At 33.8% G+C, this 27,051-nt stretch overlaps 1 protein-coding gene across 1 annotated transcript in view; it reads left to right on the top strand.

Annotated features, from left to right (window-relative positions):
• The first annotated feature begins 2,973 nt into the window (after positions 1–2,973).
• Positions 2,974–27,051, top strand: part of LOC126856600 (plexin-A4) — a 215,783-nt gene continuing 191,705 nt past the window's right edge. The window contains exon 1 of the mRNA XM_050605251.1: positions 2,974–3,310. The gene's annotated coding sequence lies outside the window, so the exon portion shown is untranslated. The remainder of the gene's footprint in view (positions 3,311–27,051) is intronic.

Genomic DNA, 27,051 nt, shown 5'->3' on the forward strand with positions numbered 1-27,051 from the left:
TTTGCGTTGCGTGCGTCAGATTTGAAGATTAGCGACGCGTTTTCGGCATAAAAATATGAATTCTCTCTGTATAATAGCAATATATATGCATAGAATATCTCCGACCTATTATTTTATATTCTTTTTTATGCTTCACATGAAGGATATAAAATACGTAATATTATTAATCCGAGGAATCATCTTAATTAGAAATGCTGATAATTAATATGCAACACAATATAGTAGAAATGAAAAGAAAAAATATAAACGAACCTGCGAAATCGATAAGCGTAGCGATTAATTTATGTTATATTCAAACAATAGCGTGCGTAGACGCTATTTTGAATCTCGCTGTAAGCGTCGATTGCGCTGTTGGACTCGGCTTATTCGAAAGAATGAGTGGGCTAACTTTCGTTCTGGTAAGCGTGGGTGGCGTGGGCCTATCCCATCTTATCAACTGCAGCAGCCGAGGCGGATGTCACGATAATGCGTTCCACGGAACGTTTTCGTCATTATAATGAGGCTTGTACCAAATATCATTTAATGAGGAACCGAGAAATTACATGTCATCTTGGCAATGCTATTTTCAGAATCATGATTGTCATATTTAATTAAGTGAGAAACTTGACTTTTTTTAAACTGCAGTCAAATATTATACGTGAATGAAATTAAATATAAGACTTGAAGATATTTTATATGCCGAGACATTGAATTTCATAAGAATATGAGTTATTTGAGAATGTATATGAGTATATCTGAGTTACAAGAAAAAAATCTAATTTATTTTGTCGACTGTTGTAATATTTTATTAAATTAAAATTAAAAATTTTGCGATTTTTTTCAGAAATTTTATTTTATGAATTTTCGTATTTAGAGAGAAATCAATTTAATAATCTACTTTTCAATTTATTTCACTCTTATTTATTATTTCATGCTCTTATTTATTATTTTATGCTCTTATTTATTATTTCACGCCCTTATTTTTTATTTCATGCTCTTATTTATTATTTCATGCTCTTGTAAACATTTGAAAATATTTATAAAGATATTTATATATTCGACTATCGTATAACTATGTTCTTTTGCATCGATGCAAATGCGCGTAACCAACGCTTACTGGCTCGGATTTCGAGCCACTGCATGCACACTAGATCGTTCAATCCTAGTAGCAGGAAGGAAAGCTTGACGAAAAATGATATGTATTTCTTCGCTTCGCGACTTGCGGAGTCGCTCGTTCGACATCGTCCACATCGCACCACAGTATGCGCAATGCTTCTCGCCCGTTGACGAGGAAGCTATCGTATTTCGTCGTCCGTATCGTGTGACACCTGGACGCACTAATGCGGCGGTATACATTACGGAATAGAGGTGCACAAGCGAGCGATTCGCGCACAGTGACCTAAGTGCTCACAGATCGATGGCGAATTGCATTTTCGAAGAATTCGCGTTGCCAAGTAGCAAGATGACGTCAAATAACATTTTAATAACGTCTTGTTGACGTTAAAAACGTCTATAAAATGTTATTAAGATGTCATTTAACGTCACCTTGTAAAACTCGCGATCAGCTGATCGGCGCTTGGAATTGCTTGCGGATTTTGGAATAGACGTTACGTAGAAATGTAGAGCTTTAATTATTACGCTGTTAATTTATAAATTCCATCTAAATATTTTATAAAATGTCAAAAAGAATGTGCCATTCATTTCTTTACAATTTCACTTTTGTATATAGTGACAGATAAAAAATATAATATTAAAGTTATATTTTTTAAGTTATATTTCTTATTGTCATTTAACTTAATTTTATTTTTAATACTGGAGCCTTACTTACATAATTTCCATTAATTTAATTTTTTTATTCATAACAAAAAAATATCGTTAGTTCAATAATTGTTTCCAATACTGCTATTAACATAGATTATCATCGTAGTTATTCTCTCACTTATTTCTACTGTCAAGACACGATAGTATAAATAATCAGCTGTATAATAAATTGAGCGACTATACTCGTGATCGTGATCGCATCGTTTCGACGACTCGCGCCTGTTACTTCGATTCGCGAGGACGCTCATACGACCGTCGCAAGGTAACATCGATACGACCGACTATAGAGGGAATTCCATTGAAGTCGAAGCTTTCCCCGGGGCAGGCGCAATAAAAATGCGTGAGAACGCGTCGTCTCGTCGATCTGCCGTTGCAGGAAGAATCGCGCGCGCAGCGCGATGTTTTCTCCGGAGAAACTCGATACGCGACGAGGGGGGGAGTCACGTGTCACATGTTGCCCGAACGTCATTTTGCAATAGCAACGTCCTCGCTCGCAGGAAGGTCAGCTCGCGTCGTTCAAAAGTGCATTTGCTTCGCTGTACGATTATGAGGGATATTGTAAGTCTTCTGACGCGCTCTTTTTTTTTTTTTTTATTTTTGGACGAGTAATCTCTGGCGTTTTTCAGCGTCATTATTCGCAATGAGTGAAGAAAAGCGACGATTTAAACGTTTCGGAGAAGAGAGCAAAGAGCTACCGCGATCGCGCACTCCCGATCACGCTCTCGTTTCTTCTTTCTACCTGCCTGTCCGGCCTACGGCGAATTTCACGATCGGGAATGAGAGCAAAAAGATAACGAGTGTAGCCTTCGTGCCAGACGGTGTGCAGCGCGTTCCGCGACTTCTCGCTGTCACGCGACAGTCCTCGAAGTAGCACGAAGCAACACACGGTGCGTCGAGACTAGTTTGGGGATCGTTCATACAAATTTTCCTTAGGGGTGAGAAATGTAAAGAAATTCCGCTATAGAGAAATTAATGAGAAAATCGTTCACATTTCGCATTTTTAGCCTCAGGTAAAGGATCCTGCGCGCGTTCGAACAGGGTTGGTCTCTCGTGGTGGTGGGGCTGCGCGAGGTCGGACGGGCTCGCGCGAGTCCGCGCATGTTCGGAGAGACTCGGGCGCGCTCGGCTATCTCCGTAGCCGAGCTCGCGAGCCCTTCGGCCGCCCGCCGTCGCTGTAGTCGTGATTCACAGTCCGGGTCAGTTTGTCGAACGATCGTCTCTCCGTACGGGAGGACGCGTGCGCGAGTGCCTCTGTGTGATCACGTGAGAGTAGTGCAGAGCAGTTCGATACGATTAGTTCGGTGGTGACTAACCGCGTTCGTCGCTCGGTGGTGTATTGTATTCCTTCGAAATATCTTGGAAAACAAGTGATAGTGATTAGACACAGCGGAGCGGATATAGGATTAGTGACGTGCCGAGGATAATGTGCAGGCGTGTCGGCGTGCGGGCCGTCATCCAAGTTCCACGGAGAGATACGAAAGTCGCCGATAGGCACCAACACGCGTGACAGGTAAGACTTAACCTCCACCATCGGCGCTGTTGGCTCGGATCTGAATTTTCCGACCGAACGATGCTCCGAAACGAGTCTCTCTTGTTGCGTAGGCGTGGTTTTTCCTACACCTCGTAATGTCGAACGATAATCGCTATGACTATCGAAGCTTTTTTCGAACGGATATCGGGAACAATGGAAAGTACGTGGCGTAGAAAAATGTAATAATGGACTCGAAATTTTTGACGGCTCAGATCGTTAATCGATACAGCACATAATTAGAAGTCACTCGACTTTATCAGTATATTTCAGAAAATTTGTAAACTCTTTTTAAACACAATTTCGAGCGTGTGTTTGAGATTTTAACCTTGAGTTTCATTCTTGTCGAGAGAGAGAGAGAGAGAGAGAGAGCTCCGATGAACACGGGAAGTTCTTTATTTCTGGCCCTTTGTTCAAGTGTCGATCTCACGGATAAGCCGAGTGTTTCGAGCCGCTATAGAGTTTAAATGACTATTGCATTCCGGATTGCATTTTCGCCGACGACCTCGACTCGCTTCGCCTCGACGCGGATGCACTAAATATTGCGGTCGCGTAAAAAAGAAAGCGAGTCCGATTTCAGAACATTACTTCGGAGCAATGATTCTTAATCTTTTCACTCTGATGGACTGCTGTTGCATCATTACTGCATACCAGATTTTACCCGAGCGTTCCAGAAAATCAATTTTGTATTCTGTTTTCTTACATTGCTGTGGGTGTGCCAATTTAATTTTCCTTTCTATGGATTTTCCGATTTCTTATTTACAAAAAATTTCCCTTAATTGATATTTACAAAAATGTCGCGCAAAGTCATCAAGCAATATCAGAAATCAGAAATTTGACAAAATAAAAAAAAATTTACAGATAAAAGAAATGAGAATTTCAAGACACTTTTGTGTATTAATTTCTTAATAATTTCAATATTCTAATATTTCGAATGGAATTTGAGAACCGCTGTTTTAGCTACACCATTGAATTCTAAATTGGAGAGAGGAAAGGAGGGTGTTAAGAAATTTCAAGCGTGACGTAAAGTTGTCTAACGGGTAGATGGAAAGAAAGTGATTAATGTGAAAAGTAATTTTTAAATTTATCAAGCAAATTTCTTTCTCTCTTGTTTGCTAATTAAAAATAATTCTACAGTGGACATTAAAAGTATCATTCCGTTATTAATAAAACGGAATTTAAAAAGAAAGGGATAAAACGTTTTTGCATTTTTTTTTATGCGCATTATATGCTGGCGTGTTGAGATATACGGAATCTTTCAAATGACTTAACAAGATTCACTAAAGGAGTGTTGTAGAAAGAGTATGCTTTGGCGCTTGTTCAAAGAAAATAATGGCAGACAATTATTACGGCATTGTAGACGTGAAGCGTGCAACACAATGAAATCAAATGTCGTTCTTGCATGATATTATCTTATCTTATATATAACTTTATATTTTTGATACGCGAAATGTTTCTTATAATTATTTGTACTTATTTTTGTTTAGAATCCCCTTTGGAATATTTATTAGATATTTGGTAGATTTATAGACATATAAATTTTTTTTAACTTATTATTTAGTATCTTTAGTATATAGTTACATGAGTAATAATTATAATTTTGGTAGATATGTATTAATCTTATATGTTTATTAAAGGATGCATATATTTCGTTCGCAAAAAATATTTAAAATTTTTTTCTGCCGTATTATAATAACAGAATATATTACGCAACTTATTCACTATGTGAATAAGTTGCGTAATATATTCTGTTATTATTTTTAATTGTAACTGCAACTGTAATTATCTTTCATATACAAAAAAGAAAAACATTTTTAATTATAATTTGTAATTATCTTTTACATCCCAAAAAGTATAACGTAATTTGAAAATTGAAATGTAAAAATATAAATATATATTTGAGCGTTGAAAAATATTTATGCATTTTAAAATGCAACGTGATATATTTTATTTTTGTAACGAAAATACAAAATAAAATTAATAGTATGATATTATTTATTATTGTTAAAACAGACGCGAGTACATAATAAAATATACGAATATTGACAAATCCTTTGATCCGTTATACAAAGAGAAACGTATTTTGGTATTTGTCAAAACATCGCTCGCGATGTAATCGGGGTTTATAATAAAATGATACATTCAACGATTTATGGCCAAGTGTGCATACACGACACGATTTTCCGGAATCGAAAACAAAATATTCACATACTGGACAAAAAGAAATTTGGTGGAACTTCAATATTTTAATATTGTTTTAGAAAACAATGGGTGAAAGCCGGAATTTTTTGGGATATGAATTTATTGATGCAATTTCATACATGTCAATGCAACTTTATTATAAATTAAATGAGTGATTGACAATTATATGACAATGAAAAATTCCACAATCCAATGAGACATTTGTCATAAATTTAAAAGAAATTAACAATAGAAGTACAGATTATTTTAAAATATCATAAATAATATTTCGTTATTTAATTAATTTTAAATAGACTTTGTTTTATTATAAATTTTTATATAAAATTGATTTTCATTTGATTACGAAGACATATTGAAAATTATCAAGCTAATGTAATATCAATAACAAGTTTGATATAACATTAAATAAAAATATTTTCGATTTAAATAGATTTCTTTTTGCATATAAACATTATTTTAAAATTAGAAAAATTATCTATATTTAATAATAAAAATGTACGCGCAAAAGTTATGCATGAAACAAACAATTCTAATAAAAAATCAATTGCGATTCCATTCAAAAATATATCGTTAAAAGTGAAACATCCGATGTTTTTAAGACATCCTATATATACTTGTGTTTTCGAGATTCCTGCATTCGTATATGACTTTTTGAATCAAGCCGAGAACAAACTATTCAGATGCGAATAGTGAAGCCGTTTCTCTCCCCCTTTCTCTCTCTCTCTCTCTCTCTCTATCTATCTATCTATCTATCTATCTATCTCTGTCTCTCTTTCTCTCGATCTTTAATATTTTAATATTCTTTGGTAGAGCAAGACCCGGGGAATTTTCCGAGCACACGTGAATGTTTTACACGTTCGTGTTTCGAGGCTTGCGTGGTGAAATAATTTTCACGCTCGTGGCAAAACAACGTGGTGTTCCAAATATAATGTGCTGCGCGTGTTTCGCGGAGTATCGAAAACGCGGAGGATCCAAATAAACGGGACAGAGAACAGGACGAGAGTACGGACGTTCGCCGGGACGCTTTAATACTTGAATACCGTTCCGGAGTACAAACGCGAGTCCGGGAAATATGTCGCTTAGCAGCGTCCTCGTCGTCGTCGTCGTCGTTGCGACGACTCGCGCCCCGAATTTATGCGGTCAGTATTCTTTCCTACGGAATTCTTCGCTGCGTATATATCATTTCCGAGTCTCGTGCGGTGAATCGTGTGTAATCCATCGTTCTTGTAACGGCCACAATATGCTCTTTGTATTCCTCCGACACGAAACTGCAGCTTTTTCATGCGGTTTGTACTACTTCAAGCTTGAGGGCCCATCGTGAAACATTAGACCGTTTTCAAAATAGATAAGCTCCGTCTGTATCAACAATCATTGTGTAGGTTATATTTCTGTCAGATCTTCATTCACGAGATAAAAGTAATGTCATTATCACTACTTTTTCTATTCTATAAAGAATAAATTTTTGATATAATTAATATTTAAGAAATTTAACGATTTTCTCATGCTTATTAGATTGACTTTAAAAACGCTGAAAATTCTAAATTTTTATTTTTAGACGTCATTCAAATAAATAATCGTTATATAATAATCTACAATATATAATAATCTAAATACATATATAATAATCTAAATATACATATATAATAATCTAAAATTATATAAATGGCTACAAGGTATTAACGATTGGTCAAATTAAGCGAATAAATTCATAATTTTTCATTTTGTATATAAATATTTCAAAAAGAATTTTGAAATATATTCGACAAAAATCGTAAATGGACAAAAATATATTTTCACTCGGGCACTAGTAATCGCAGGCTACACCACTGTCCACCAACTATGTCTCACGATGGACAGTAATAGAGAGATACGTCATTCAGGCATGTACATACTCCGTATGTACGAGCGAGATGCGTTTTTAACACAAAGTCGAGGCGAGGTAGCTCGGCGTGTGTGTGTGTGTGTGTATGTGAGAGAAGAATCTGTCGCGGGAATCGACTGTACTCTGTATTATACCTGGTATAAGCGTCTCCGTGGCTCGTGCATTTTCGTGCATGGCGGAAAAGCTAGTTCTCTCGTTAGAGGCAACGCGCGCGACGCGATGTCGCGGTATTAACGGCGCGGTCGTGCTGCATGCACGTGCGTGTGTGTGTGTGTGTGTGTGTGTGTGTTACAGAGAGGCACGGGAACAATGTCGTTACAATCTCGGGGAGTATGGCGCTTCTACCGGTTGGATTTCGTCTTGTCGCGGGAAGAATATTAAGGAGCGACGCGTCGTTCATTCGAATGGATAGATAGGTGTATTAATAAAGCGAAAGAAGCGAATGTATCACATTTTGTTGATATGTATGATTAGATGGAATGTAGAATCAAACACGCGATTAAATTAAAATAAAATAATTCATTCGATACAGACAACTTTATGAAATTTGTCTTTCATAAAGATTTTTTTTTTGCGTTTTCAGGATGAAAATAAATAACTAAATCTTATTTTTTGCTTTAAAGCGAATTTTACACAGAAATTTTTGATTAGATATTTGCTTTTGCAAGAAATTGACTGCATTTTTAAGGAAAATGACATTTCTTGACATATTATTATATATCAAGAAATATGTTTATCATACTTGTTTAAATATCTTAAGAGCATTGATATCTACGAACATTTGGCAAGCAAAAGTGTCGTCTAAATTCGGCTTCATAACGGTGAGGCGCATAGCCGTGATGAATGAATAAAAGGAGGGGATGGTGAGCTGAAAGTATGAATGGACTAATCAATTTACAGGCGTAGTCTTTGCCCGCATCCCGACCTTCGCGCGCATTCGTTCACAGTGATATTAACAATTTTTAGTTACAAACGACGAATATATATGAGAGATAAACCATATAAATACAGAGAAAGAAATAGCGACCATGCATTGTTAATGACAAGTGATTTAAATTAATTTCTATGAAATTTTCACATAAACTTAGCATATTAAATCTAAAATTAAATTAAAAACTAAATATATATACATATATATGATAAAATGAAATTATTCAAAAATAATTGATATAAAAATTAAATTCTCAAATATATATATAAAATTTCTATTTTGGAATTAAAAAATAAACTTGAAGATGTATATTATCTGCAACATAATTATAATTTAATATCCGAGCGGAAGATTTTTTTATTTACTTTTTTTTATACAGTTTAATATTATATATTGAATTCTTCCAGCTATAAATATTTCAATACATCTTTCGTACGTAAGATAATATAAGCATCGATACATATAATATTTTCAGAGCACGCTCTTCGATAAATGAACTGTAATGGCGCAGGGTCAAGCGACACATTGCCCTAATTGCATGTAACACGATCTCTATCTCTAGTATCCCCCGTACTCTCGACCGATTTGCTTAATAAGAAAACTTTGTTACGACGAGCTCTGAGCATCGAGATTCCGTCGTGTTGCGAGAATCGCAAATGTATATCGCGCCAACGATACGTGAGCATAAAAAAACAGCCGCGAACTCGCGCGACTGACTGCTTACTGAATCATTCGTGCAATAATCTACGTCTGTACGCCCAGAAGGCGCTCGACCGTCTTGCTACGCGCATCTACATGCCTCCTGTTATGCGCCGCTTTACACGTGTATATAGGCATTCGTGCACGCCCGTAAAGCCGCCCGTGTCTCGCTCTCCGCTCTCGTCGAATATATTTTCTCGCTAACCCGAGGCGGATATCGCATCATATGGGTGATGTAAGATATGTGATTAGATAGTCGTCGAAACGCGCTTAACATGGAGTATTTAAAGTTTCTTCCATATTTCACGTGTAATATTTCACATGTAGCGAGCAATTTAATTATCTGAGATTTCCGAATATTTTCTATCTGTAAAAAAAACTGCAAATATGAAATATTGATAACATGTCGATGATAAAAAAGATAAAAGCAGATCTCGTACAATTCTCGAACGCGGTGTTTTTATCAGATGTGTGATTCTCTCTTCGATGTATTTTGTACAATTGTACAGAATGTAAATCTAAAATGTTAATGTTATTAAAAGTGTATCATGTAAAAAATAATATTAAAACAAAATTGTTAAAATTAAAATTTATTTAATTTGTAAATTATTAAAAAAAAAATTATAATTTAAAATTTAACAATTTAGTCCGTTTATGTATTAATATATTTTTTTTTTTTTTGACATGATGCACTTTTATAGATATTGAGATAGAAGTTCTATGTACATTTTGTGTAATCGTACAAGATGCGTCACACGAGGAGAAATCACGCGTCCGACAAGTGCGTCGCGTTCGAGAATTTTCTGTATGGTCTGTCTTTGTTCTTTTCATCATCGACATGCTAATCGCCAGGTAGGCATGACTCCTTCTTTATAAATAGATCGACGATGTTACGTGCACGAAATTTTAAATGAAGTTGTTCACAAGTCTGCGAATTCTTCACGACAATTAATTGATTTGAGAATAAAATCGAAGAGACACGCTTCTTTATAATTCTTAAGAAAAAGATATGAGTTGAGTGCTGTCCAAAATCAAACCACATGACACTCCATTAATCATAAATTATATTTTTTGTTACTAAAAATGTAAAATTGAACTATTTTACGATGGCCATTTTTTCGTCCATTATTTAACTCGATACAGATTAAGATATTGCCTTTTCGATGACTCAATCTTTTTTGCGAAGAGGATTAACTGATGTAGAAGACGGATCCATATGATAGCGTAATAATCTTTTAGTCTACTACGGAGGCGGCATTCTTGGAATTAGATCCTTCCTTGTAATTATCGCATTCCGACTCGTTTATCATTCTGGCATCGATGAATATTCAAAGAGATTACGTAAGCGATTCGTCGTTTTCATTTCAGTGGTGCACTTCAATTTCATCACTGCATACATCTCGCAACACATTAAATACGCATTAATAAATGTGCGTATATCAGTTTTAAGCGTGATACAATAAATTATATACCTCTTAGGCACGGTTTTGATGACAGATATATTATTATCTCATATAATAACATGTAATGTGAGAATACATATTATAAGCTACAAAGTAAAATTAAATCTAACAATTTTTTCATTTAACATTTCTTCTTCTATTATTTAATAATTCTTTTCCTTAAAATTTCTTTTTTGATATGTTACTATTTAATTTTTGATAATACTTGTTAAATAATAAATTTGAAGGAAAAATAATAATATGATATAACATTTCAACACTACTGGTAATAATAATATATATTATTTATATAATATATAATATATATATTATTCATAAATTCATAAAGTCAAATTATACAAAAATATAATATATATATATTTATCATAAATACGAGTTTTTTATCATCCTACTTTTACAGAAATATTTCTTAGATTTAATAATATTCTTTTATCACATTCAACATGCGTTCAAATGTATTTCACAAGCTATTAAGTTCCTCTCATATGAATTTCTAAGGAATATGATACGGTGCACTAATTTAGAAATAAAAATTAAAAGTGGCACTTGTCTCGCCGAGAATTAACGCGAAACATAAATTCTCACGCGTCGTCGAATCTCTACATTTTCGTGCAATTAGTACCATGTGTGCGCGTATTTTATTTTTTTTGTTTTTGGTCTTTGTGAGGAAAGGAGAGAGAAAGAGAGAGAGAGAGAGAGAGAGAGAGAGAGAGAGAGAGAGAGAGAGAGAGAGAGAGAGAGAGAGTAGTCAGAACCATTAATCTTCGAGCAGACCAAACGCGCCACAAGTGGTTTAAAATTCAAACGATTTCAGAGTCTTTTCGGTTTCGCGTTCGAAGATCCCCTGGAGGTAGTAAGCGTGCCTCTCGCTCCTCCGTTCCATGTATAATGGCCGTCGGACTTCCTTTTCCGAGGCCTTTCTCCTCGAGGCAGAGAAAAAGAGGATGTGTACGTATCCGCGCGTTTTCTTTTGTCCCTGCACGTGACTTCAGCTCCGACGATTTCGCAATCGAAATTTGCTTTTGTCAGGGACAGCTCTCTCTTCCTCTCTTTAATATTTTTCCATGCATTCCGTTTCACTATCATTACAGATCCTTTGTCTTTCTTCCTGGAACTCGTTTCGGGCTCATCTCGATGAGAGCGGGACCCGCGAAAACGATCGCATTCCTGATCTCGCTTCGGCCCGTCGAGTCCGATTTTAAATATAGATTCGATTCTGTGTTGAGATAGAAAAGTTTTGAATTCTCAGATTTATCCAATCTCAGGAAATCTCGAGAATTTTTATTTATATTCTTGCAGGCATTTTCTTGTATTGAATGAATTATTTTTCCCAAATTGATTTAAAAAATACGAAGCAATGCAAATTATTTTATTGCACGCATATGAAGAAAAGAATTGAGGAAAAAAATATAGACACATGTATATGACAAAAGGGATATAATTTTTATTTAAATATAATAGATATTTCTCGGACATAAGAAATAAATATAGGAAAAAAATTATCGAATAAAGAATATAAAAATATTCTTTTCGCACGTGAAACAACGCGTCAAATTTATATGGAAAATTGAAATTGAAATTTTTTTTTTTTTTTTGTTTTTAAATGGGGTATTATCAATATCGCATAAATATTTTTATAAAAATTCAACAGAAATTCAATCTGTGATAAAAATCTGTGTAATGTAAAAATTTTTTCGATGCATGTACATAAACTACATTGTACTATTATGCTTCATATGTTTTTTATCTTAGCAATTTTGCGCTGATGGACAAAAAAACCGACATGTAGAAATATAATTATCTTGCGCTGTTCCCGTGTAATGTGATTCTAGTAACGTGTCCAACCTAATCATAACTCTTTGCTGTACGATGATTATTTTTAGAAGTAAGCTTAAGAAATGTTAATCGACTCGGGATCTAACATTAGAGCAACCTTCGTCATTGACATGCTGACATCGTACGATGACGGTGATTTAAAGAATGTAACCATCGTATTTGACATTTTCCAAACGACATTTCTTAAGACACGAACAGTTATTATTGTATTGCTAACAGTTTGGTGAGAAAGAGACGACATGTAATTTTAGTCATCAACTTCTTTCGCTCTTTAAAATAGCCACGATTTTATCCTATGATATCTCTTTTAAATGAGTCTGTGGAACAAGTTAAGTTAAACAAAGGCAAAACATAAATTGTGAATATCATGCATGTCTATATATAACAAGGATAACATCAGCTTTCTAAAACTTCTTTTCACACATTAAATTATGATAAAATAATTGGTTATTCCGGTTTAACAGCATTTAAATTTTTAAATAACGTTGGTAATGTGTTTCTATATTTTTTTGGTAGTTATTTTTTTTTCTAGCGAAAAAATAAGCTGGTTAAAGAAATAAAAGGTAATTCATGTAACGCTACAAATAGCGTTACAAGTACAAAGTACAGCGTACAAAGAACATTATTTATTCTTCCTTGTGTCTTTTTTTTTTATTTTGTTTTTATTTCGAACAGTTTGAAACAGCAATTTAATATCGGTTAAAAAAGCGATTCTGTTAATTTTTGAGACAATTTAAAATAACCAATAATATATTTAAAAAATATCGTTTGTTTCTCAAAACTGTACATTTTTTGAATTTTCGAAATATTAAAAAAATAATAGATTACTTTAATAGCTATTTTTTTTATTTTGATACCTTTGACAACTACATATTGTCAAATTAAAATATTGAAAAAAATTATATTTAAAAAATATAAAAGAAAGGCAGTTTTGAAAAATTTTTAATATATTATTTCAAACATCTGTTTTGTATCAAATTCATAGATGAAAGCAATCAGCTGTGTTTCTCAAAAGTCGAAATAAATATTTTTCATGTACGTCATCAACTATGTTTTGCTGATGAATTCTTTACGGACATATTTAGTGTTTCGTTCTTTAATAAAAGTTGACTCGGGAAAAGTCGGCCTTTTTAATTATTGACAGAAGGAACGAGTTGGGAGAAAGGTGTTTCTTGGCAACGTGTTTTACGTGTTAATCAAACGGTGTGATCGGCTTCACCTGTCGCGCGGAACAGTAGCCGGGGACAGAGAGTATAGTAGAGGTTGTCTTTCCATTCGCGACACCAGGCGTTCTCCATCTTGGCGAGTTTATCCGGGCGATAAAATGGCTTCTCGGCGTGGCTATGTCGAGCAAATTGCAGGATGGAATGTTGGTGCTGTTTTTCTCTCGGGGAAGAGCCCTATGCTAGAATGACCTCGGATCCTTCCATCCACGTGGATCTTCGAATAAAAGAGTCGACCAGCTGTAAAACGACGAACCGTTATTACGAGGGGAAGCTTGGGGAGATGGAGGGGTGGAATGGCGGTGGTTTTTGGGCGTTATATCAGAGTCCCCGAACGTTATACTTGATATATGTATAATTCACAATCTGTGACCTTTTTTCATTTTCCTTTTTTTTTTTATTTGTCAAAGGTACATAACGAAGATCAAACGGATCGCGATAAACTGTGCGATTATTACAAGACATTAGGAAATAATAATACAAATTTTAAATGATATAAATAACGTTTAGATGTATGTGTGTGTGTGTATGCGTTACTAGCATTATAATACTTATTAAATTAAATTATAAACATGATAATTATAATTAAAATGAATAGAGTTAATAGAGATTGTGGATAATTAAAAATAAGGAGAATAAGAATAACAAATATAATATAAATATATAATAGAATACAATATAAATTTTATCAATTGTAAATATTACATATTTTATAAATTATTATATTGCGAATATCACGCGAGTGTAATTATAAAAAATATATTTTTAGATATGTTTGTCAATAAGCTTGTAAAAAAAAAATTTGTAATTATTTTCTGTCAATTATTTAAATATTCCCAATATGCATAATAGGAAATTTATTTTAACTTATGTAAATTTATCGGAAAATTGCGATTTTATATGAAACGATTTTATATTTGTGTATGTGTAATTGTATCTCTTTTATTCTTTGTTTGATCTACGTATAATAACGATATAACGTTACGATAAAGGATCAGCTTACTGTGTTTATGATGCCCTGGCTTTCATTGGATTTTATTCACTGTGAAAGAATACTCTTTTGACATCCTTTTGCCTTTCATCTCGCGTTGTCGTGTAAAGAGAGAAAGGGAAATTGAGATAGATGAACAGGGCGAGAGCGCGAGGATCAAACGAACGCAAATTATTTCTACTTCCAAACGAAATAATCCCGTTCGTATCGTCATCGTGGAAACAACGAAAAGCAATTTTCTCCGCAAGTACGAAATAGGTACAGTGGATCTATACCGGGGTTCCATTTTAATACCACCACTGTGTGTGCAAATGAATTCGGTTGCACTCCATGTTGCCTCAAAGAAATCATTCCACGAGTTTACTTTATCTACGATCTCTATCGATATCCATAAATTGATATTTATGTCGATTATAATCTTATATATATATATATGGACGCAATAATTTTTTTAGAAATTTAATAAAATGTTTTAATATATTCTGATTTTATAGAAATACTGTAAATAATTGTCACGTTAAAAAATGATAAAAAAGTAATTATGATATGTAGTATCATTATAAAATAATAAATAAATACATTATAACACAAATTTTCTAATATGATTTTATCAATAATAATTTTTAAAAAATAATTATTTACGAGTTTATATTCGAGAATATAGATAATTAATAAATAACATTATATAACATGATAAATAGCATTACATGTAAAAAATTTTTATTTGTTTATTAAATTAACTTTATTTCTGTATTGTTGAGTTTACTTATTTATTTATTTACATACAGAATTTTTAGTTGAATTTCTGTGCTGTTGTTCTCTCTCTCTCTCTCTCTTTATTATCTTGATTCTGCGTAACCGAGATTGCGACGAAATATTTCTAAGATTACGTCATGCGCAAAATAAGTGAAATTACTTTGCCGTTATCAGAGTTGTAATTAACACAAATTTTCAGTATACGGACGATTGTTTTTGCTCATCATAAAGTTACGCGATTAATTACATTCATTATTTTCCGAGCTAGTCAAATAATAGATTTGTAGATACCGATTACGTCATTATCGTAATATTTGTTATTTTCTCCCTGCCTCTGCCTCTATATGTTTAAGAATAAATCTGTAAATTACATCTTGCAATATTTCCTTCTCTTAAAAAATTCTCTTTTTGAGATATTTTTGGATATAAAATGAATTTATACACTAATTGGATCGATCGAAAACAAATTATTTTCTATTATGCAATTTTATGCATTTATAAGATTTGAGTCGATTTCTAAATTTAACAAAGTTAATTTTTGTTTGTGCTATTTTATTTTGATTGTTACCAATACCAATTGTAGATTGAAGTGTGAAATTATTCTAATTAAATTTTATTCCATTCGGCTATTAATACTATAACATAATCTACAGGGTGTCCTGCAAAGATTGTGCCAACGCTCGTGAGCGGGTAGAGCACAGTAAACTGAATAGAAAAGTCCTTAATCATTTTGTCCTATAACGTTTAATAAAGGAGTTATTATAGAGTAAAGTCTGGTCAATCATCGCCAATCTTTAGTCGGGCGCATGTCGGTGAGCCGCACTGTGACAGCTGAACGCTCACGCACACTACAAGCACGCGGCTCACCGACATGCGCCTGGCTAAAGATCGGCGATGATTGATCAGATTTTATTTAATAATAACTTTTTTATTAAGCGTTACAAGACAAAATGGTAAAGGACTTTTCTATTCAGTTTACTGTGCTCTACCCGCTCACGAGCGTTGGCACAATCTTTGCAGGACACCCTGTAGATTATTTTTAGATGTTCAGACCGTGTTAATTCTTTCGTATTGAAATTGTTGGAATTTTTATTTATTAGATATATAATTATTATTATTTTTTGTTTTATTAAAATCTATATTTTGTATTTACATGTAAATAGTTTACATTTATTATTTTATTTTTATTTTTTCGAAAAATATGTTAGACATGACAGAATTAACATGCAGCGAAAATATATGTATATACAGTCTATATAATCCATTATGCGGTCTCGTTTCTCTGCTCTGCTCTGCGTTACATGGAACGCTTCTAGACTAGGTTATCCTAATCGCTGATGGGAAGAATCGCGTGTCGCCGCTTCCGTCACGCGCTGATACCTCTGTGAACGTGCCATAAGGGCACTAGGACGCCGGAAGTGAATGTAAATACCTGGCGCTGCTGGTTGCTATACTAGAAAGAGAAGAGGAGGCTAAGAATATTTTAAAATAATATTCGAACTCTGCAGTTGATTAATATCAACTATTTATATTAATAACCTTTATTTTTATTTATTATATGTATGTCGTGGATAAATTTTCTCTCTTCCTCTTTCTCTCTTTCTATATATAATTGCTAGAATTCTTTTTTAAATATATTAGACATTCTCAAAATTCTTTAGAAAATAGTTGGAATTTTATTAGTTATATTCGTTTTCAGAAATTCTGAAAATGAGGTGTTAATTTCACAAAGGTAATAAATTTGATATTCTCTCCTGTTCACACAATGATAAAAATATTTGGATACCGAAGAGTTAATGACCCTGAATGAAACAGGTATTTCCATATGAAGCCTGCATATATACAGCATATATGTATGTTTCTGCATCAGCGCGAATTTGCTGGAAATTCTCTGCGTTTATCGATAATACAGGAAACATTGTTGTAACCGCTGTCTGCCAATGAAATTTTCAATTTTGCTCAATCTTCTGTTTCGACTATCCTCGCGCCATTTTTTTTTTTTTTTTTACAAAATATTACCGAGAATTTCTTATATCCGCGTCAATGTTATTTCTTATGAGTTTCCAGTATCAAGAAAATCAATTAACGAAAAGCTGTAAAGTCAAGGAAATAGTAATCTATATTTTGAGGCTTTAATGTATTTTTTTTTTTAATATAATCAATAATTTATTTATAATATCAGTAATAATAATTTAATTACTAATTTATAAATTGACAAAAATTTGGAAGATTTTCTTTACTCTTATTTTTTAACTGCTTTTTATTGGAAATTTTTGCTAATTGACTCAAGTTCGTAACCGCTTGCGAGATTTGTGTTTTTTTTTTTTACCACGCATCACTCGAACGAGAGCTTTCTAGTATCCTGTTTTCTAGAATGCAAAAGTATTATTTTGTCGTTGATTGGCTACGGATGTGCTCCCCTATTGAAATAGCAATCAAAGAAGCATGTAACGTTTCGCATCTACATTTATCGGTCTGTCTTAATTAACTTTTATCTAAGACGAATTATTTAAAAAAATTTTATATGCAATGTCTAACGTACACGCGCGTTTTTCTCCACGAAAAAAATTAGTTTAAATAGAATTGCGTGATAAATGATATTCTATTAATAATGAATAAATACATTTTGATTATATCCGAAAAATATTATTTTTGGAACATTCCCTTTTATTTTATTCAATTTTATTAATTTTTTTTAAAAAAGATGCATTATACATGCCATATATATATTAAAGTTTTTTATCTTCTCTTCTTTTCAAGATTTAAAAAAAAAATACACAAATGTAATCACATACGTTACTTTATGTTAAATTACATCACGTTCGCAAAGTAATTTTTTTAAGACTTTTGTTAACGGAATAGTAAACTGTAATTTCTGTGGAAATATTACGTAGGATTTTTTCATGAATCTTTTTCTTCCCGTTGAGATCTTTAAAAAAAAAAAATGTGTGGGTGTACATATATTCTGTTTCGAATCTTCTCGAGCAGTTTTTATTGAATCGTAGAGGGATTCGTGGGGACTTAATTTTTGTGCTGGAATCCATCGGGATTATCGTGAACAGATTTTCCCAGACTTTCACAAATCAAATGCAAATCACAGCTTTCCAGTCTCGGGTAAGAAATAATATCAATCACTTAGATGCGGTGGAAAGCCGTTACTCGATTCTTGCGAGGCATTATTTTGCTGAAAATATTGGATTTAGAAGAATTATATATCGAAAGGCACTGAGACAAATATCAGAGTTCATATAGCAAATCGAATCACGCTTCTTCATTCCATCCTCGTACGAGACCTTCGGGTTAACCGGCGAGAGGCCATATTTAATATTCGTGTTGAAAGGAGCAGTAATGTTTGTTATTCTAGCATACATCAATGGAATGCAAATGGCAACAAATGTTTAGCTTCATGCAGTTCATAGTAACAATCGTTTACGGTTGGTTGTTGCATGATGCCATTACTCGAGTATGCGCGATGTCTACCAGAAAATACAGCAATCTATTCTTGAAAATTATAAGCTTGAAAACACTTTACGAAACAAAATATCGTGTAGCAAGCCGAATCGCTTCTACGGGTTCTTCTCGAGATTCTCTCCAGCCACCTTCGGCTTAATTCGTGAGAGCTCGAAGCGAGAAACGGGAGATTTAATGTCCCGGTTGAAGTGTCGTGTTTGTTAATCTCGGAATATCAATCGAATGCAAATTACAACAAGTGTTCGGTAAATAATAATCGGTTGACGGGTATTGTACGAAGTATTAATGATTCGAAAAAATTGTCAGGTACAATGACACTTTATATATGAAAAAGAGAATAAAATATGGTGGAATGTTGAAAAACTTATAAATCAAGTTAAACCTCAAAAATTTGTTTTAAAGATTTAAGGATTAATTGAATCGATTAGATAAATCGAATAATACAATGAATCTCAAATGATAAAAATTAATAATTCTCTTATATTTAGTAATATAATATTATAAGAAAATATGACATGTCTTTCATTGAGTCTTTGACATATGTATGTGAATATAACAGATATAATTTATTTTCATTTTGTAATAGATATTAAATATGCTTATTACTGGAAGATCGAGATAACGGAAGGAAATTATATATTTCATTCATCGGCTAATTTCAATTACCCTATTTCAGCTTACATTGTTTTAAAATGAATTAAGGCTTTGAATATAGAACGTTTTACCGAAGTTTAGCTGGAAAGTTGGAACTATCACTTTATTACCATTCTGTCCTGCGAGGTCTTCGAATTATTCTTAACTCAGGAAGATCCAAGGACTTAATCTCCACCGCAGAGCATTATAATCTGTCTTGTTCTCGGAATATAAATCGAATGCAAATTGCCAAGCGATTTTCCGATCCAGGAAATAATACGTATCGATTAGCGGCTTTGAGTGCCGTTGCGCGATTATTCGAAGCCTCCTGGGAAAACGAGGGACTCGCGCGTTGTTACTTATCGAACGGATCGATCATCCATCGTCGTTGCAAAAGATTCGATAAAGCGGATATGAGAGAGATAGTCTATCTTGGCTTAACCTTGAGAGAGTCACGTTACATCGGACAGTGCGCTTCTTACGTATGCGCTTGCGGTTACCTTAGCCGCCTGTTATGCGAGAAAATCGACGCACGGGAATTCATCCGTTTCCAGCCTGTAAAGCGAAAAACCAGTGTGTCCTGTCGTGAAACTATTACGTCGAGGCGCCGCGTTACGCCACGGTTTCTTTAGCTATGCTGAACTGTTATCGCTAGGAAAACTGCACGTTACGAAATGCTGCAGGAATGCGTGGCGGTATTTTTACCGAGGATAATGCGGTGACTTGAATGTATGTGCGAAAAACGCGTATCTGAATTGTTTGGAGAAGAGGGGCATAAGTAAAAAGATCATAAATAATAAATGTGTGAATGTATATTAACACAGTAATGTCATATGCTAATAGAGAGTCTCAAAGATGTTCACGCTTTAATGAAAACTTTATTATAAATTATCGTTTCTTATCACCTACCTCGCTAGTTAATGCCAGAAAAAAATTTTGAATAGATTTTACGTTGAAAAAGATATAACGAGACAAAAATTTATAAATATACATATATATTCTTTTATCTTAATAATCAATTTGAAAAATTTTTAATTATGATTTATATTTTTTTCATGATAATTGGGTTGCGTCACATATACGACGTGATAATTCCGCGTTTAAATTTAGAGTGTGACATTTTCCAAGAATCTCACGGTCGAATTGTAACGAGGCACTTTGTATTCTTTCGGGAACTGACGAATGAACTTCAAACGTCAGATATGATAATTAAATTGAAAAAAAATAACTGCAATCAATAGCTAGGACATGAGCAGATATATCCGTCAGTACCGCATTTTTTTGTGCCTCTTATTCTTGTATCGAATTTTCTTTTTTTTTTTTTTCACATTTTTTCGATGGACCTTGGTATGCATACCGGACGGAAATTTCGTTCACAATTCCAGATCTCGCTTACAGTTTTAGATCGCGTTCTCGCGCGGCGTGCTATTTTCATGAATTTATTTCTTGAGACTAAAATCTTTCTCGCTGCACGGATTAATTTTCTTCGCTCGTAGAAGATTATCTTGACATCTTGAATTCGAGTATGTCGAGAAGCACTTTGTGGTGCTTTCCGTGACATCCAACCTGTTAATTAGCGTGAATTATTGTGGACGGGGGGATATCATAAGCGCCGCGAGTAATATAGAACAGTATAAAGATCAGACGGAAAGATAGAATGAAAGGAACTGAGATATGCTTCTAGACTTTTATGGAACGTCTGCATAAGTTTTATTTTTATTATTTTAATAATTTTGTTAAGATTGTTGACTAGTCATTAATTATTATATCAAATCGGATCTTTATTTTAAATTCTCCATTTATTTCAGTTATCTTCTAATTTGTGTGTCTTGACAAATTGATAACATATATTATCATATCTAGGATATCAGATTAATTAAGTAACCTTAATTTCCATTATAGGCTCTTTTAGTATATATTGTAATAAAATATTTAAAGTTGCTATATAATTCCTTATATAAAAAAAAAAAACCATATGTGATTTAAAAATAAAATTATTTAAAAAAAAAACAAAATTCATATTTACAGAAAATTATATATTTTTCACATAATTAAAATTTGTTAAAATATTACTTATTTGTTTCATGGAATTAACACAATCAAGTTTGTAAGGAAAATGAACAAAGTGTCACGTGTCGAGATATCGTGACGTTTCCTATGTCAATATAGTTGATCTCGAGCTATCTGGAAAATCGTTGGATCTGGCAATGCAACTCATCGACACAGAGAGCGATGGTGTGCGATGCGCGAAGCGAGGTCATTCGACGTTCCCAATAATCGATCCGTTACACGCCACTGACAAAGTGCACGCTCACCATGGCTCGAAGCCGTTGAACTTGCTGAAGAATGAGATTTCGTTCACACCGTCGTGCCGACATCGGAATCAATAAAGAGCCCCGGCGTACTGAACTAGGTTAATACGAGAGTAGAACGTTACAATTCGGTGCGAGAGAACTCTCCTCCACCGTTCGCTCCGTTCCGTTTCACGTGCGAGCCTATTCTACGTTTCTGCTCTTTTTACCGGCACACGTAATGGATTACACAATTTAATCCGCTTCGTATCTCGCGTGTGCAACTCTCAATCGATGTTTCTCCTTTCTCTCTTTCTTTTTTTTTTTTTTTACCGCTTTCCACTATTATTATCATTTGCGTATGCAATCTATACGTATTCGTAAACAAGTCATTACCTGAATCATTATATTATAAAAGTAGCTTGAGTCACAATCGGCGTCTCTCATTTTTATCATTAAAAAGATCATTACCTTGTTCCATTTACGCAACAATCTCAATTATCAATTTAAACTTTATAATATTTTTACTTAATATTTTTTGTTAAATAACAGTCTTATCTAGACTTATTGACCTTTAATTGTAGTCCAATATAATATTATTAAATCTTTGTATAAATTACTAAAATTAAATTATTTTTTAATACATACATTTAAATTTACTTAAGTGTTTCTTTTTTAAAAAATTTAATAAAATTTAATAAATTTATTAAATTTTTTTTTTTGTATTCTTTTGCGTATAATATATAAAGTTTTGGCGCGTTAAAATAAGACAATATTATGATAGCAGTTCTGGCCGATGTATAATTAGCATATTTAATTAGATCATCTTTTTTATTTTTCGATAAAGTCGTTTCCTTCTCCGTCTCTATCCTATTCTATTTTGTTCTCTCTTCTGCTTTTCTCTTTTCTCGTCGACCTAGCCAGAACGTATAACGCGGTCATGCTATTAAATCTAAGTGGCTTAAGGCCTTAAAGTCCGCTTCGCGCCAATAAAAAGTGGATGAAATTACATTGGCCGGCGAGCTTGTGGCTTACTCTGCCCTCCGATCGTCCTCTCTTCGCCGGCACTTTGGCTTGGAAAAAAATCCACCCCCGCTACCTCCCGCATTCGCGAGTTATCGCGCGGATATCGCACCTTTATCCTCGGAAATGGTTCTTACTCGTAAGCAAAATGACGCGCTGGTGGCGACGATACTGCCACGTCGCTGGCTGGACCGAGTTTTGTGGCGAACAATCTCGTCGAGAGATAGTATCGCCGCGTATTTTCCCCGGGAAAAAGATTACGGGACAAGTCGCACGAGTCGCGTTTCTAAATATGTATATGTATATCCGTGTGTACATGTGTGCCGTTGGGCGTAGGTCGCGCGTCAGCTTTTACAGCACCTCCGTGTATGTACAGGATGGGAAAATTAGACGGCGAGAGAGCGGGACTTTAACTCGCGCTCCCTTGGAAACTCGGAGTATTTTTATATCCATGCAAGAGAGCGGCTTCTTTCTCATCTAACCGTTTCTTCTGACATTGCGCTTTTCCAGATGAAGCTGTATCTATGACTTATTACGCATGTTAATAGGTCTGCTCGTTTAAAATATTTTAACCATGGTTTAATTGTTTCTTCTCTTCATTTCTTTGCTAGCGAGAAGCATTTAAAAGAAAGAGAGAAGGCTGTTGAAATACAATTAAAATTTTAATCGATAAGTTTCGTAATTTTAATTGACTTTAATTTTTGATATCGACTCGATGCTACTTTTGACAAGCTTTGTGCCGGCGGATATGATGTTTCAGCGAACGTCATTCTCGCTGAAAAGTGTGGACTCTGCTTCAGTGCTCGTGCGGTAGATTCGAGAAGTCGATAGTACGACGTCTCGTTATATACGCGCACAGCGGCTTCTCGCTCGTCTTTGTTTGCGCATAACGATCGCAATTATCTCGGCGCGATGTTATCCGCTATGAATCACCTGCTAACCTGACGTAATGCGCGCCTGTTGCGATTTGATATTGCTGCGACATGTTTAGGAAGAAGAGCCTTGCGCGATGTATCATTTTAGATAAGTACAAATTGGCTTTAACTCGCCGCTCGGCAAGGCGATTTACTATGATTCAGTCGATATTAACCCATTTGATCTCACGGTACCATTTTTGGAATGCTCAATGTTACATAATACGCTGGATACATTGTACGTTATGTAGGTTGGAAGTGCAGAATGTTAGAAATATAATAATAATTTTGAATGTAACGAGACTCTCCAATTGACAGATAATATGTCACTTTTACAAAGATTTCGAAAAAAAAGTATAGATAATAAATATATTATATAATAAATATATAAAATTTTATTTTAATTCCAAGACAAGTTCTGATCGAAAAATTTACAGATTTCGAAAAAAAAAGTATAGATAATAAATAAAATTTTATTTAAATTCCAAGTTCTGATTGAAAAAATCATTAATAGAAATTACAAAAATATATTTTATTATACATATAGGCAAAAGAAACATAAGTAAAATCAGTGATAATAAGAATTATTAAAAATATTGCAAAAATAAAATTATGAAAAAATACTATTGTTTTGCATCAATTTGCATTATTAATTTACACATTATCAGAAGTAAATTATATTTGTTATTGTAAAAATAGAATCGTATGACAAACGGATTCATTTGTGACCAAATGGCCGAACAAAACATGCACTATTATAGTTGCTAGTTAATGCAAATACGCTCGGGTAGCATCTGTGCGAAAGACACGACGGAAATAAAATCAATAAAGTGCATCTCGATGGGTTTAATTGCATCGACAGGCCGGCCGCCTCGTTAACCCTTCCTGAAAATTAATTTAACAAAGTTTTGCATAGCCTTTCTCAGGATATTTCCCTTTTTCTTTGTTTATGAAATAGGTTTGTCGCCCGCTCCCTGCGGATTAATGCCGCTTTTAGTTTTAATTTCTATTTAACAACACTTTTGTTATAGACTATTTTAATAAAAAGTCATTTATTAATAAAAAGAAAGCATATAATCAATAATATTTCTTTTTCTGCTTTATAAAGTATTAATATATTTATTAGACTAAAAAGTTGGCAAGAAATTTACACGAGATATATTAAAATTTTGCGCTTATAATGAGATATTTTTAAATATTTTCTTTAAAAAGAGATGTCCTAAATAGTGTATTATAAAGTATATTTTTAAATTTGCCAATATCTCTATTTTTTATACATTTTCTATTGTTTTTGCATATACTTTTTACATGTACAAAATTAAATTGCGAGTAAATATATTCGTGCCATCATATTAATAGCATTCAGCATGTCGTAAATCATAGCAGCCCAGAAATCTCGTTTCGTCTTTTTTTTTTTCTTCACGGACAATGAATTTGCGTGCGTTTTATTGCAACATGTGACGCGTAGCTCTAAATATAAAAGCACGCACAAGACGATGTTATAGAGAGACGTAGCAATTTGGCGGTGCTTCGTGTTGCAGAGTTCATTCTGAAAAGAAACGTAAATCAACGTGAGATAATCCCATTTAAAATCGGACACGCCGCCGTTTCAATTTGTAACCGCATCTCGCATAAAATTACGTTTCGTAGTTTGATTTACGTCGTCTTCGCAATGAACAGCACATTTATCACGTGACGGAGGAATTGATCGACAGAGTTGATATAATAGTAGAGGTAGATAAAACCTCGGAATCTTCTCGGACAGGATAAAAAAAAAAATTGCCTTTCTCATGCCCGTCTACATCTGCCTTTCTCTCTCTCTCTCTCTCTCTCTCTCTCTCTCTCTCTCTCTCTCTCTCTCTCTCTCTCTCTATTTCTCTCTCTCTCTCTCTCTATTTCTTTCTCTCTCTCTCTCTCTCTATTTCTCTCTTTCTCTCTCATTCTCTTTCTCTCTTTATTTCTCTCTCTCTCTCTCATTCTCTCTCTCTTTTTCTCTACGCGCAGCGCTTTTCTAGATAAATCCTTCAATTACGTCGCGACCGGGCAAGTCGGGTAAACGTGAACGCGACGCGACGCAGCCTTCGAAAACTTCGTTTTGCCGTCTCGGGACGGCGGCTTTAAGTGATTTATAATCAAAACTGGATTAGAGACGGGTTGGAAAAGCCTTAAGTTGCCCCGCAAGCTTGGGGGCAAGGCTCGAGAGCTTTATGCGACAGGCTTCGCCAGATGATTTAAAAGTCGTCTAAAGTGTATTAAACGTGGGATTCTCGCAAAAGCACGTTCGATGTTTGCAGCAACGTCTCCTCCCCTACCACCCCCCCCTCCCGTCTTTACGTGGTTTACGGTTAAAATATAAAGTATATAAAGTATCCCAGAAACTTCAAAGCTCTCAAGCTGAGAGTCATAGATTTTTTTTTCACCCAACATAAATATATTTTTCCATGAAATGCCTCTTGTAGCATCAAATAGTTTTTGGAATAATAAAAATGAAACCTTTTATGCTAATTTTTGCAGAACAATTAGGTAAAATCTTACTGTTTAATTGCACAAATAAATTTCATTTTTTCAAAATAAATTGACTTGAGATTTAATTATATACATATATATAAAAATCTAATGTTAAATATTAAAAGTAAAAAATATAATACATATTATAATGCTTTTTTTTTCCTTCAAAGAGAAATCGATTTGAAATCCATGACATATTGTGTCATTAACTTTCGGAGCTTTCTACGTACATATATATAACTCGTAATGCCGATTTATGATAAGTATCGTGCAAAGATTTGAGCGATATTTCCTCATAACGTGTTGCTTCTTTCACAGAAACATAACTTTTTTATCATCATTAATTGCATGACGGAAGTTGCACGATAATCATGGCAATTATTAAAATGATTAATTGCAGAAGTCAATGTCTAATGGTGTGATTTTCACTCTAAAAATTTATTCGCTGCAGATTGCAATCAAACCGTTCCAATGCACGTTTATCACGCGGCCTGTAATATACAGCTGTGCATTTATTGTGTTATACTATCGATGTAATCGATGACATTCGTGCTTCGATATAACACTTGCAGACGATGAGTATCATTATATTATAATCGTTTCTAAAGTCTTTATTACTTCTCTGTAGAAACGAGATTATTTTCTTTCGGAGAGAACAAATTGTTCAATCTATTTAACAAAAATAGGAAACGATAGAAACATTTTTTAAATTTATTTTTATGAATTATATCATTTATGAAATTATACATCTTATATATATATATATATATATATATGTATATACACGTCGAGTTTAAATTTACAAGTAGATTTGAAGATAAATTTCAAAAGAGGATAATAGAGAAAAGTGGATTTTGCAATTGACATAAAGAAGCAGATATGATTTATCATTTTGACTCG

The sequence above is a fragment of the Cataglyphis hispanica genome, chromosome 2, assembly GCF_021464435.1.
Source record: "Cataglyphis hispanica isolate Lineage 1 chromosome 2, ULB_Chis1_1.0, whole genome shotgun sequence".
NCBI lineage: Eukaryota > Metazoa > Arthropoda > Insecta > Hymenoptera > Formicidae > Cataglyphis > Cataglyphis hispanica.